The sequence below is a fragment of the Prionailurus bengalensis genome, chromosome B2, assembly GCF_016509475.1.
Source record: "Prionailurus bengalensis isolate Pbe53 chromosome B2, Fcat_Pben_1.1_paternal_pri, whole genome shotgun sequence".
NCBI lineage: Eukaryota > Metazoa > Chordata > Mammalia > Carnivora > Felidae > Prionailurus > Prionailurus bengalensis.
The window spans coordinates 11,942,581-11,953,482 of record NC_057349.1 but is presented as its reverse complement, the minus strand read 5'-3'; the positions used below and the strand labels follow the sequence as shown (position 1 = coordinate 11,953,482).

The 10,902-nt window shown below is 44.1% G+C and overlaps 1 protein-coding gene across 2 annotated transcripts in view; it reads left to right on the top strand.

The window, feature by feature from the left end:
• The first annotated feature begins 432 nt into the window (after nucleotides 1-432).
• Nucleotides 433-10,902, top strand: part of CAP2 (cyclase associated actin cytoskeleton regulatory protein 2) — a 154,910-nt gene continuing 144,440 nt past the window's right edge. The window contains exon 1 of one of the 2 annotated variants that reach the window (XM_043590757.1): nucleotides 433-820. The gene's annotated coding sequence lies outside the window, so the exon portion shown is untranslated. The remainder of the gene's footprint in view (nucleotides 821-10,902) is intronic. The other variant, XM_043590758.1, reaches the window with a different exon arrangement.

Below are 10,902 nucleotides of genomic sequence, written 5' to 3'. Positions count from 1 at the left end.
GTTTGAAATGATGAAAATTGAAAATCAATGTTTTCCTTCTACTAATGTTAACAAAAAAGTAAAATGCCTCTAGTTTTATAATTATAATCAATATATAAAAGGGAAATGGCCACAAACAGACACAAAAGTAGACTGGTTTGGGATATGCTTATTTTTAAATAATTGGGTTCTTATTTCTTTTAAAGATGCTGTGTGCAAGATACATCTTAAAAATACATTCGAAAATGTTTTTACAAGATCTGAATGCACCTGAACTTGATGCCCAGCTAATGCGTTAGATGTCCCTCTCCTACCAGGACCCTTATTCATATATTGGGGTCGGGGGACAGGCAGGCCTGTCTCTCTTGCCTCCTAAGGCCCCGTCATTTCTCCGCAAAGTCTTTGAAGAGCAAACCTATCCGTGGCTCTTTGGGCCAGGAGTCTCCCGGATCTTTCCAGACTTCTTTGCACGGCTGCCTGATGCGGTGAATTCATTGCTTTCAAAGCCGGGCGCTTGGCAGGCTCTCTCTCCCTTCCCCTGCCCTCCCCACGTCCCTCTCCCGTCTCCCACGGCCCATCTGCCCCTCCCTTCCTCCAGCCCCCTCTCCGCTCTGCTCCCCTTTATTTCCACTCCCCACCCGCGGGGCTCTGCCCTCCCTCCCTCTCTCTCCCCCTCGGCTCGGCTGTATTTGGAGCTCCCGGAAGCCGCCGGCGACTCTCCCCGGGAGCAGCGTGACTGACACCGGCTCCGCTTCGAGGGGGAGGAGGGCGCGGGAGGAGGGTGCGAGTGGCCGGACTCGGATTTGCGCCGCCGGGGACCCGACCTCGGGGCTCCCAGCAGGTAACCGGGAGCGGCGGGCGGGCGGGCGCGGGCGGGGAGGGGCCGGGGCAGGTGCGGGGGGCGCCCCCGCGGAAGTTGCGCGCCGAGCGCTTGGGGTGGGGCGGGGAGGGTGCCGGGACGCGGCGGCGCGCGAGTGAGAAAGGCGGCGCGGGCGCCTGCGAGGCCGGGGGGCCGGGGCCCGGGGCGGGGACGCGGGCGGGGCGGGGGCAGGGCGCCCCATCTGGGGCCGAGCCGCGGCGCCCTGCCCCCATCCCGTCCGCGCCGCGGGCGCCCCGGGCGGACGCGGGAGGGCGGGGTGCGCGCGGGAGCCGGCCGGGGCCTAGCCTTCCTGCGCTGCCGCCCCGGGCCCGTCTTAACTTCGGGGGGTTCTGGCCCGCGAGGCTGCGGGCCCCTCGGCGGTGCGTGCGGAGACGCGGGGCGGGAGGGGGCTGTGATTGGGCTGGATCCGACCGCGGCACTTCCATTGGAAAGTGCTGGAAAGAAACAGACCTGGCTTCCCCGCAGAACCTGACTTGAGGCAATGAGTCACTTTTAAAAAATGCAGAGGCAACTGAGGCATTGAGGGAGAGCTCTCTGGAACAGGGCATCTCACACAGCTGCGTCCCCGACTGCTTTTGGGTAGAGGACTAGTCGGTGCGAGTAGCTGCGTTAGCATCACTTTTCGGGCTGCTAATAATTGCGTCTGCAGATGGCCTTTCCTTTATTCCCATGAGAGTGGTGTCGGGCATCACAATAGGCTGCAAGTTTCAGCAGCATTTGAATTGATGCATTCTTTAAAATGAGGAAATAGGGGTGACTGCATTTGGGATGTGGAACTAGAATTGGGTCCAAAGGGCCAAAGCGGGAGATTGAACATTTAGCAAAAAAAAAAAAAAAAAAAAAAAAAAAAAAAAATTAAGAACCTTTGGTTCTATAGTTTTGGGAGTGCAGAAGTCTATGGGCCTCGGGCACTATAGTTTACCAGAATTGTTTGCAGGTACTGTTTCCTTACTGCTTATATAGATTTCTTTTAATTTCGGGAGCATGCCTTAGAATTCTTGGTAAAATAATCTAAGCTCACTTAATGTAAGATTACAAGAGTGGAGTGATCTTTGGGGAAATTGTTGTGGTAGTTACTAGAGTCTAATTAGACTGTAAGCCTCTTGAGGGCAAGGGTGGGAGTTTTGATAGTTCTTTCAGCCCCAAAACTGTGTTTCACTTACAGCATATATAATAAGCAAGCAATAAAAGTTTGTTAAAGTAATTAACTCAATAGCTTGAGTGGCTGGATCATGATTTCTTGAAGATAGAGCGTATTTTGCAGGGAAAGACTGTTCCATGCAGTCCCATATCTAAAAGTCCTTAATAAAATTAGAATCAAGGTGTCATATTTATTAAAGAGAGAAAGAAATTGAGAAATCAGAAAGGTGACTATTGACGTGGCCACAGCTGGTAGGAAGTAGGATATTGGTGCTCCCTGTGTTCGATGAGAAGTAACTTAATTTGTTGATCTGGTGTGAGGTTTGGCAAAATGTTTGAACCAAGGGCTAGATAGTAAATATGTAGGTTTTGCTGGCCATGTGGTCTCTTTAGCAGCTACTCACCTCTGCTGTTGCAGCTTAAAAGCAACTATAGACAATACATAAAGGGATGGTGAGGCTGTGTTTCACTTTATTTATGGATACCGAAATCTGAAGTTCATAATTTTCACCAGTCACGAAATAGTCTTGTTTTTTTTCAGGTATTTAAAAATGGAAAAATAATTCTTAGCTTGGAAGAGGAGGGGGAGACACAGAATCAGGAGGGGGGTAGGGCAGACTTGTCCTGTTGGCAGGAATTTGCTACGTCCACCTGCCATGTGATAGTTTGGAGAAGAGCCTTTGCAAGGATTAGTGAGCCAGATTGTCCGAGTGCCTAAGTCATGCCCACGAGTTGTTAAATACCTTCAGGAATAGCATTAACTTATTTGGGCATTATAGTGTTTTGTTTTGCCTTGAATATTTCTTAACAGACATCTTTATACATGAAGTGCTGTTTTTAATTTGTTAATTATGTAATATTTTACACATAAAAATAATATGCTAAGTATGTGTACACTATAGCCATTATGTTCAAATGGCCACCTGTGACCCCATCACAGCACTAAAAACTACGGCTTAAGAACCAGATAATTGTAAAAAGAGAACCTACAGAGTGGGAGAAGCTGTCTTAAAATTATGTATCTGATAAGGGACTTGTGTCCAAAGTATATAAAGAGCTCTCCCAACTCAATAATAAAAAAGATAAATAACTCAATATAAAAATTGTCAAAGGGTCTGAATAGACATTTCTCCAAAGAAGATGTGTAGATGGCCGATAAGTAATGGAAAGATACTCAACATCATTATTCATCAGAGAAGTGCAAATCAAAATCACACCGAAATACCATTTCATATCCACTAGGATGGCTAGAATAAAAAGATCAGATGATTAAGTGTTGATAAGGATGTGGAGGAACTGAAACTCTTACTCATTGGTGATGGAGTATCATGGAAATAACCTAAATGTCCATCGACTGATGAATGGATAAATAAAATGTGGTATATCCACATAATGGGGTAGTATTTGGCCATAAAAAGAAATGAGGTAATGATCCATGCTAAAACATGTAGAAGCCTTGAAAACATTATTCTGAGCTAAAGAAGCAAGTCACAAAAGACCACATATTGTTTGACTCTGGTCCTATGAAAATGTCCAGAATAGGGGAGTCTATAGAGACAGGAAATAGATTAGAGCTGGGGAAGGAGGGGTAGGAGGTGATTGTTAAAGGCTGTAGGGTTTTTCTTTGAGCCGATGAAAATGTTCTAAAATTGACTGTGTTGATGATTGCACATATCATTGAATCGTACACTTCCATTGGGTGAATTGTCTCATATGTGTTAGACCTCAGTAAAGCCATTAAAGAGAATAAACAGAAACTAGAAAAAAAAAAAAGCCCACTATGTCGTTACCTGTACTGTTGCATCTTTGTGCTCTTCTGTGCCATTCCGTGTCCCTCCCGAACCTGAATCTTGTCTTAATTCCTGATTTTATTGTAAAACTGTTATGACATAGGTATGTAGTCCTAAACCGTGTGTTATTTAGGTTTGCTTGTTTTTTGATCTATAAAAAGGGTGCAGGGGCACCTGGGTAGCTCAGTCGGTTAAGCATCTGACTCTCAGGTCATGAGCTCACGTTGGTGGGATCGAGCCCCACGTGGGGCTGCTTGGGATTCTCTCTCTCTCTCTCTCTCTCTCTCTCTCTCTCTCCCCCCTTAGCTCTCTGCCCCTCCCCTGCTCATGCACCTGTCGTGCATGCTCTCTTCCAAAAATAAATAAACTTTAAAAAAAAATTTGGAACTCTTTTGAAAAGTGTATATAACCTTCTCACTTAAAAAAAAACCCTCAACATTAAATTTTTAAGAATTATCTCTATTGTTGCAGCAGCTACATAGTGCTTCTTAGCAAACAAGCCACAGTGTGGTCATCCATTTTCTTACTGGTGGGCATTTGGGTCGGCCCCCACGTTTTGCTGTTATGAAGTGTGCTCCTTTGAAGACTTTCTTGCTAGTGTCTTGGAACACGTGTGCCAGAGTTCTCTTCTTCTGTGGTGTGACTGTATCGTGTGTTTTAATGACAAGAAGATAAAAGAAAAAGTTGGCTCTTCTGACTTGTACATCCCTAGCTTCTTCATTGCCTCCAACCAAGTGAATAGAACTGAGGTCCTGTCTTCTCATTCCATTTAGATTCTGATGGCAATATCTGTTATCTCTTGTCCCAAGAAGTGTGCAAAAGCACGAACTAAAACTGGACAGCTGAATTTCCCCACCACTTACGAGCATCTTCATTCTCTTTTATCACCTGGGTTTAGGACCGGACAGAGGACAACCTCATTAAGCCAAAGGGACGTGGCTTTCAGCAAGGTACCTGAGTGGTTTCTAAACTTGACTAGCATTTCCTTGTATGTGTGTCCTGCTGGGCAGTCCAGGATTTCTAACATGACTTATTTTGTTTTTTTCTGGTAGCAACAAACCAGTCGGCAAGCTGGGGTGTTAGCCTCGGGTACTTTCTAGGCCTGCCCTGACTCAGGCTGTGAGCTTTTGAATTTCATCCTGGGTGTTTCTACTTGTACTTAGGAAGAGAGGAAGCACCATAAGGTCAGAGTAGGCCATTATAAGGGATTTTCTAAGTTGTTGTTGTTGTTGTTGTTGTTGTTTTTAATTAATGGTAAAATACACATAACATAAAATTTACCACTTAATCATTTTTAAGTATACAGCTCAGCAGCATTAATTACATTCACAAAGTTGTGCGCCCGGCACCATCATCTGTCTCCAGAACCTTTTAGTCACCTCAGACTGAAACTCTGTCCCCGTCAGACGATAACCGCCCCCCCCCCCATTCCTCCCTCCCCCGCCCCTGGCTTCCACTGTTCTACTTTCCGTCTCTATGAATTTGCCTGTTCTCGATGCCTCATGTAAGTGAAATCATACAATATTTGTCTTTTTACATGAGCTTTTACATCCATAGGAATTTTACATTGTTTTGTTTTTCTTAAGTAGACCCATTTCCCACTTAGGGAAAACATACCTTCTGTGACTGAGAAGTTATGTAATGGGACTGTTTCCTTTTCAGGATACAGCCCTCTATAGGAAGGGACATAACAAGGGTTGTAAAACCAGAGGGAGAACTTTTGTTTATTATGGATTTATAAGAAGAAGAAGAAAAAGAATTCACCTGACCTGTCTCATTAATTAGACATCTAATGGTCCTGGCTTCTCATTGACTACTTAGCCAAGCGGAGAAGGCAGAGAAGCACCAAGTTAAAAATTCAGACCTATCTGATGACAGGATGAATTAGGTAACCTTTGAAGTTCCTGTTAGTCCCCACCTTCTAGAATTTAAAGGCCATTCTACAATATAAAAGTCTGATCGAAAATTGATTCTAGTTTTGATAGGGAGAGACAAAAAAAAAAAAAAAAGAAGAGGAAGGTTGTGGGCACTGAAAATAGATGTGAGGTGGTCTTCATGGCAGTATTGAAGAGGGAGGTGGTCCCTGGAGAAGCTGGGTGCTGGAGACACCAGAGATAAACCTTGTAGTACATAGGTGACACTGGTTGTCTTACGTCTATACTTAATACACGATACGTACACAGGATAATGAGAAAATAACCGTCATTACTTTGTATCAGTCCGCATGGAAATCCAGAGAAACTCTGGGATCCGTTGATTATTTCTTCCTTCCTCTATGTTGAATGACTATTGTATGCCTGGAACAGTGAAGATCGCTGGGGCTGTGAAGAGGGGTATCAGTGAAGGAAGATACAATGAACAGGAGGTGACCTAGGCTGTGAACGTAGATTTCAAATGATCTTCTTAGGTCATAGTCATCATTAGTTCTGACTTTGTTCCCATTTAGTTTTATCCAGAGAAAAATCACTGGATTTTTTAAAAAAAATTTTTAAATGTTTATTTATTTTTGAAAGAGAGAGAGAGAGACAAAGTGTGAGCAGGGGAGGGACAGAGAGAGAGGGAAACACAGAATCGGAAGCAGGCTCCAGGCTCTGAGCTGTCAGCACAGAGCCCGATGCAGGGCTTGAACCCACGAACTGTGAGATTATGACCTGAGCCGAAGTTGGACACTTAACCGACTCAGCCATTCAGGCTCCCCAAGAATCACTAGATTTTTACGAGATAAATTGATTATTATACTCGGTGGCAAAAAATGGCAGTCAAAATGGACCACACTAGAAAACTAGCCAGTTGAATCTTCCAGAACCAGGTGAACTAGACTTCCAAGGGGCGAATGCATATTTCAGTCTGATTATGGTCTGATATGTAAGCGAGGCTGTCCATTTTATGTATTCTCAGTTTAGAAGCCCAGCGTGTGTCGGTAAGGGGTTGGGAAGATAGGAGGGCATTTTTTTCCTCTACTGAACACTGTCTGGGACTGGTGCTCCCCTCCGTCCAGTGACAGGGCTCCCCCGTGTCTGCCCTAGTAAGTAGGTTGATAGAAGAGTCCCATCTAATTGGCTCCTTGCATTCGGTAGACCCCACACAGACAGCTTCTCCTGGCTGTCATCTTCCAGCATGTTGGAAGCCGTGGCTGGAGACTTTCGGGGCACAACGCAGGTTCACGCGTCTTTAGCCAGGATTCTTAAAAGTTCCAGTTTTGATTCCTCCTTCATTTCCATTTCTGCTTCTTCATTTCTCAGTGCTCTCGTGGTACGATCTGCGGACAGCCCGCCAGCCCCCTTTTTCCGTCCTGCTTCCGAACAGCCTCTCCCTTCCCGGGATGCCTCTTCCCTCAGTGTCTCTTCTGAGTGGAAGGTGAACAGTTATCTAATGAAAGTTCTTCAGTCCCTGGAAACTTTGAAAAAGAGGTTCGCTGATGCAGATGAGTCTAGGTGGGACGGAATTAGGGGTGGAACGCATTCTTGTGCTTCTTACTTTAGGCCAACAGTCTTCACTCTGTGTACGTTAACCGTGTTCGAAGACTTCCCCCAGGTACGTGCACACAGGTGTTTTGAGAAAGTCGGTTTCCAAATCTTCCTCTTCCAGGTGTCCTTTTTCCGAAGACTCGTCTTCTTGAGAGCAGGTGTTTCCTAGAGATGCAGATTCTCTCTCTCTCCTACCTTCTTTTCCATGAGCACCTTTCTCTCTTTTTACATAAGACCATCTCTAATCCATCTTCCTAGTTCATCTTATCAAAAAGGGCTGTTTCCCACCCATTTTTACTAAACTGTTGATCAAGGATGTAAAAATCTATGAGATAAGGAAGGCCGGGAAAGGAGGACATTTCAGAATATCAAGTTTAGGGGTAAGAAAATGAATGATTCCAGTGTCCGGACATCGCCAACGTATGTTTTCTAAATCTCTGTTAACACACACACACACACACACACACACACATCAATCTGATCAATTTGTAAATTGATATTAAAGGACACATTTTGAAGGGGATGAAGTCAGGACTCTTGTACAAATGAAGAGACAAACATTTCTAAACATATGAAAAATGAGAGAGCCGGTAAGGTCTACAGTCAGTTCAAAAAAGACCATTGATAAGAAGGTTGAAGTGAATTTGCTAAATTGACGTGAAATCGGCTTCTTCCACAGAGGGAGAGGAAAGTCCATTGGACTTCCTTAGGGTACGTTCTGTTTACAGCCTGCAGATGATAATTACTTGCTTTCCGATCAGTTTTCTGCAAGTTAACTGCTGTGTCTGCAGAGTTGTAAAATGGCCCTAGTCAAAGACAGTGAGTGACTGACACAAGCCAGTTGGATGAGTAGTTAGGGCACTCACTAGTCAGTCTTCTCAGTTTTCCTTACACCGATGATTCACATAATTTTGATATTTCTTCACCATGTGATGTTTTGTACTCTGGAGTTCAAACACTGGAGTGACATTTCTGTCACAAAATGTCATCCGTTCCCATCTCCTCATTTATGTGAACATAGTTTCCCAACACTTACTTTGATAAGAACAAAAACTGAGAAACTGATGTTCAACCTTGACTCGTACTAGTAATAAATATACTCATCCACATACGCATTAAAAATAATTGAAAACTGAAAGTACTCAAGAGAGAGGGTTTTCCAGTAAGAATTACTTTTGTGTACATGTAGGACTAATTTGTCAACATTTGTAATATTTGTGTTGTTTTGATAAGTTGCATTCACAGTTGTGATGGTAACAATCGGAAAAGTATTTTTTTTGCCATTGAGTTTATTTTTTTTAATTTTTTTATGTTTATTTATTTTTTGAGAGAGAGAGTGAGAGAGAGAGAGAGCAATCTGGGGAGGGGCAGAGAGAGTGGGAGAGAGAGAATCCCAAGCAGGCTCCGTGCTGTCAGCGCAGAGCCTGACGTGGGGCTCAATCTCATGAACCGTGAGATCATGACCAAGAGTCAGACGCTTAACCGACTGAGCCACCCAGGCGCCCTGCCATTGAGTTTAAATTTAAGTTTATAAACATATTTTTGATGCAGAAAAGGATAATAGAATAATGAATAAAAGACATTCAAGCATAAAATAAGTAAAATGAGGATAAATTTCTAAAGGGCCAGAAGAATGGAGACACGAGTTGGAGGAGAGAGTGTAATTATGCAAAATTTGTGACCATCAAAAAGCAGCCTGCTCATGTATTCTTTGGAAATGAATGATGATGACTTTCATGGATGTATTTCAGTGAGTGAAAAATAGTTTTACTTTTATGGGTCAATATTTAAAAAAATTTTTTTAATGTTTATTTGTGAGAGATTGACAGAGCGTGAGTGGGGGAGGGGCAGAGAGCGAGGGAGACACAGAATCTGAATCAGGCTCCAAGCTCTGAGCTGTCAGCACAGAGTCCGACGCGGGGCCCAAAACTTGCAAAGTGGGAGATCGTGACCTGAGCTGACTGAGCCACCCAGGAGCCCCTTTATGGGTCAATATGAACAGAATGCTAAAGGTGATGTTCTTTACAACCATTCACATCTTGGTGAAATTTTTTACGTGTCAATCTAAAAATGGGCAGGAGGGGTTTACAGAATGCATTCTGGATATTTACAAATGAAAATTTGGAAATCCCTCTGTAGCTTGTCCTTCCTCTGGCTTTGGACCAAAAATCAGGGGTCAGTCATATGACAAACCCTTTCTGCAACTTTAGTGCTGGGAAGGGAACCAGTTTGTTGATTGACAGAGTTCTAGTGACTCCTGGTTTTGCTAGATTTAGGGAAGACATTTAAGGGCTAAAGACCTTGATGCTTGTGACGCCTCTCAAAAGGGAATGATAGCCCATCAGGTTTTATTTCTTTTTAAAGTTTTTTTTAACATCTATTTATTTTTGAGAGACAGAGACAGAGCCCAAACAGGGGAAGGGCAGAGAGGGAGGGAGACGCAGAATCCGAAGCAAACTCCAGGCTCTGGGCTGTTAGCAGGGCTCAAACCCACGAACCAGGAGATCATGACCTGAGCAGAAGTTGGCCACTGAACTGACTAAGCCACCCAGGTGTTCCAGGTTTTATTTCTTTTTAAACAGTTGTATCTTCACTTTGGTCTTCTTTCTGGATCTCCCCTTGGGAGGCACTCACTGTGGGTCATCGTGTGTGTGTGTATGTCTGTGTACAATAACCAGATAGATACCACTGTTTGGATCTGTAAACATAAGCTTTCATCAAGTTTGGGAAATTTTTGGCCATCATTTCTTCAGGTATATTTTCTACCTCAATCACTCTGTCCTCTCCTGGGATGCTGAGGACCCTAATATTACACCTCCTAATACTATCTCACAGGCCTCTTAAGCTGTGTTCATTTTTGCATTCAATTCTTTTTCTCTCCGTCATTCAGATTGGATAATATATATACCAACAAGTGCACAGTCACCTCTTTTTGCAATCTCCATCCTGCTATTTGGCTCACCCAGTCATTTTTTGCTATTGTATTTTTCAGCTCTAAAATACTCGCTTTTTTAATGGGTTCTTTAAAAACATTTTTTTTTCAATGTTCATTTATTTTTGCGAGTGAGAGGCAGACTGCGAGTAGGGGAGGGGCAGAGAGAGAGGGAGGCACAGAATCCCAAGTAGCTCCAGGCTCTGAGCTGTTAGCACAGAGTCCATCATGGGGCTCCAACCCACGAACCATGAGATCATGACCTGAGCTGAAGTCAGATGCTTAACTGACTGAGCCACCGGGCGCCCCTCTTTTTTATAAGTTCTGTGCCTCTTCTGAGAACTTTGAGAACTTCTGCCTTTCCATTCATTTTAAGAGTGTTTACCTTTGGGGCACCTGGGTGGCTCAGTTGAGTGACTGACTTCGGCTCAGGTCATGATCTTGCAGTTTGTGGGTTCGAGCCCCACGTCGGGCTCTGTGCAGACAGCTCAGAACCTGGAGCCTGCTTCAGATTCTGTGTCTCCCTCTTTCTCTACCCCTCCCCTGCTCACGCTCAGTGTCTCTCTGTCCCTCAGTAATAAATAAATGTTAAAAATTTTTTTTCTTTTTTTTTTTTTTCAACGTTTATTTATTTTTGGGACAGAGAGAGACAGAGCATGAACGGGGGAGGGGCAGAGAGAGAGGGGGAGACACAGAATCGGAAACAGGCTCCAG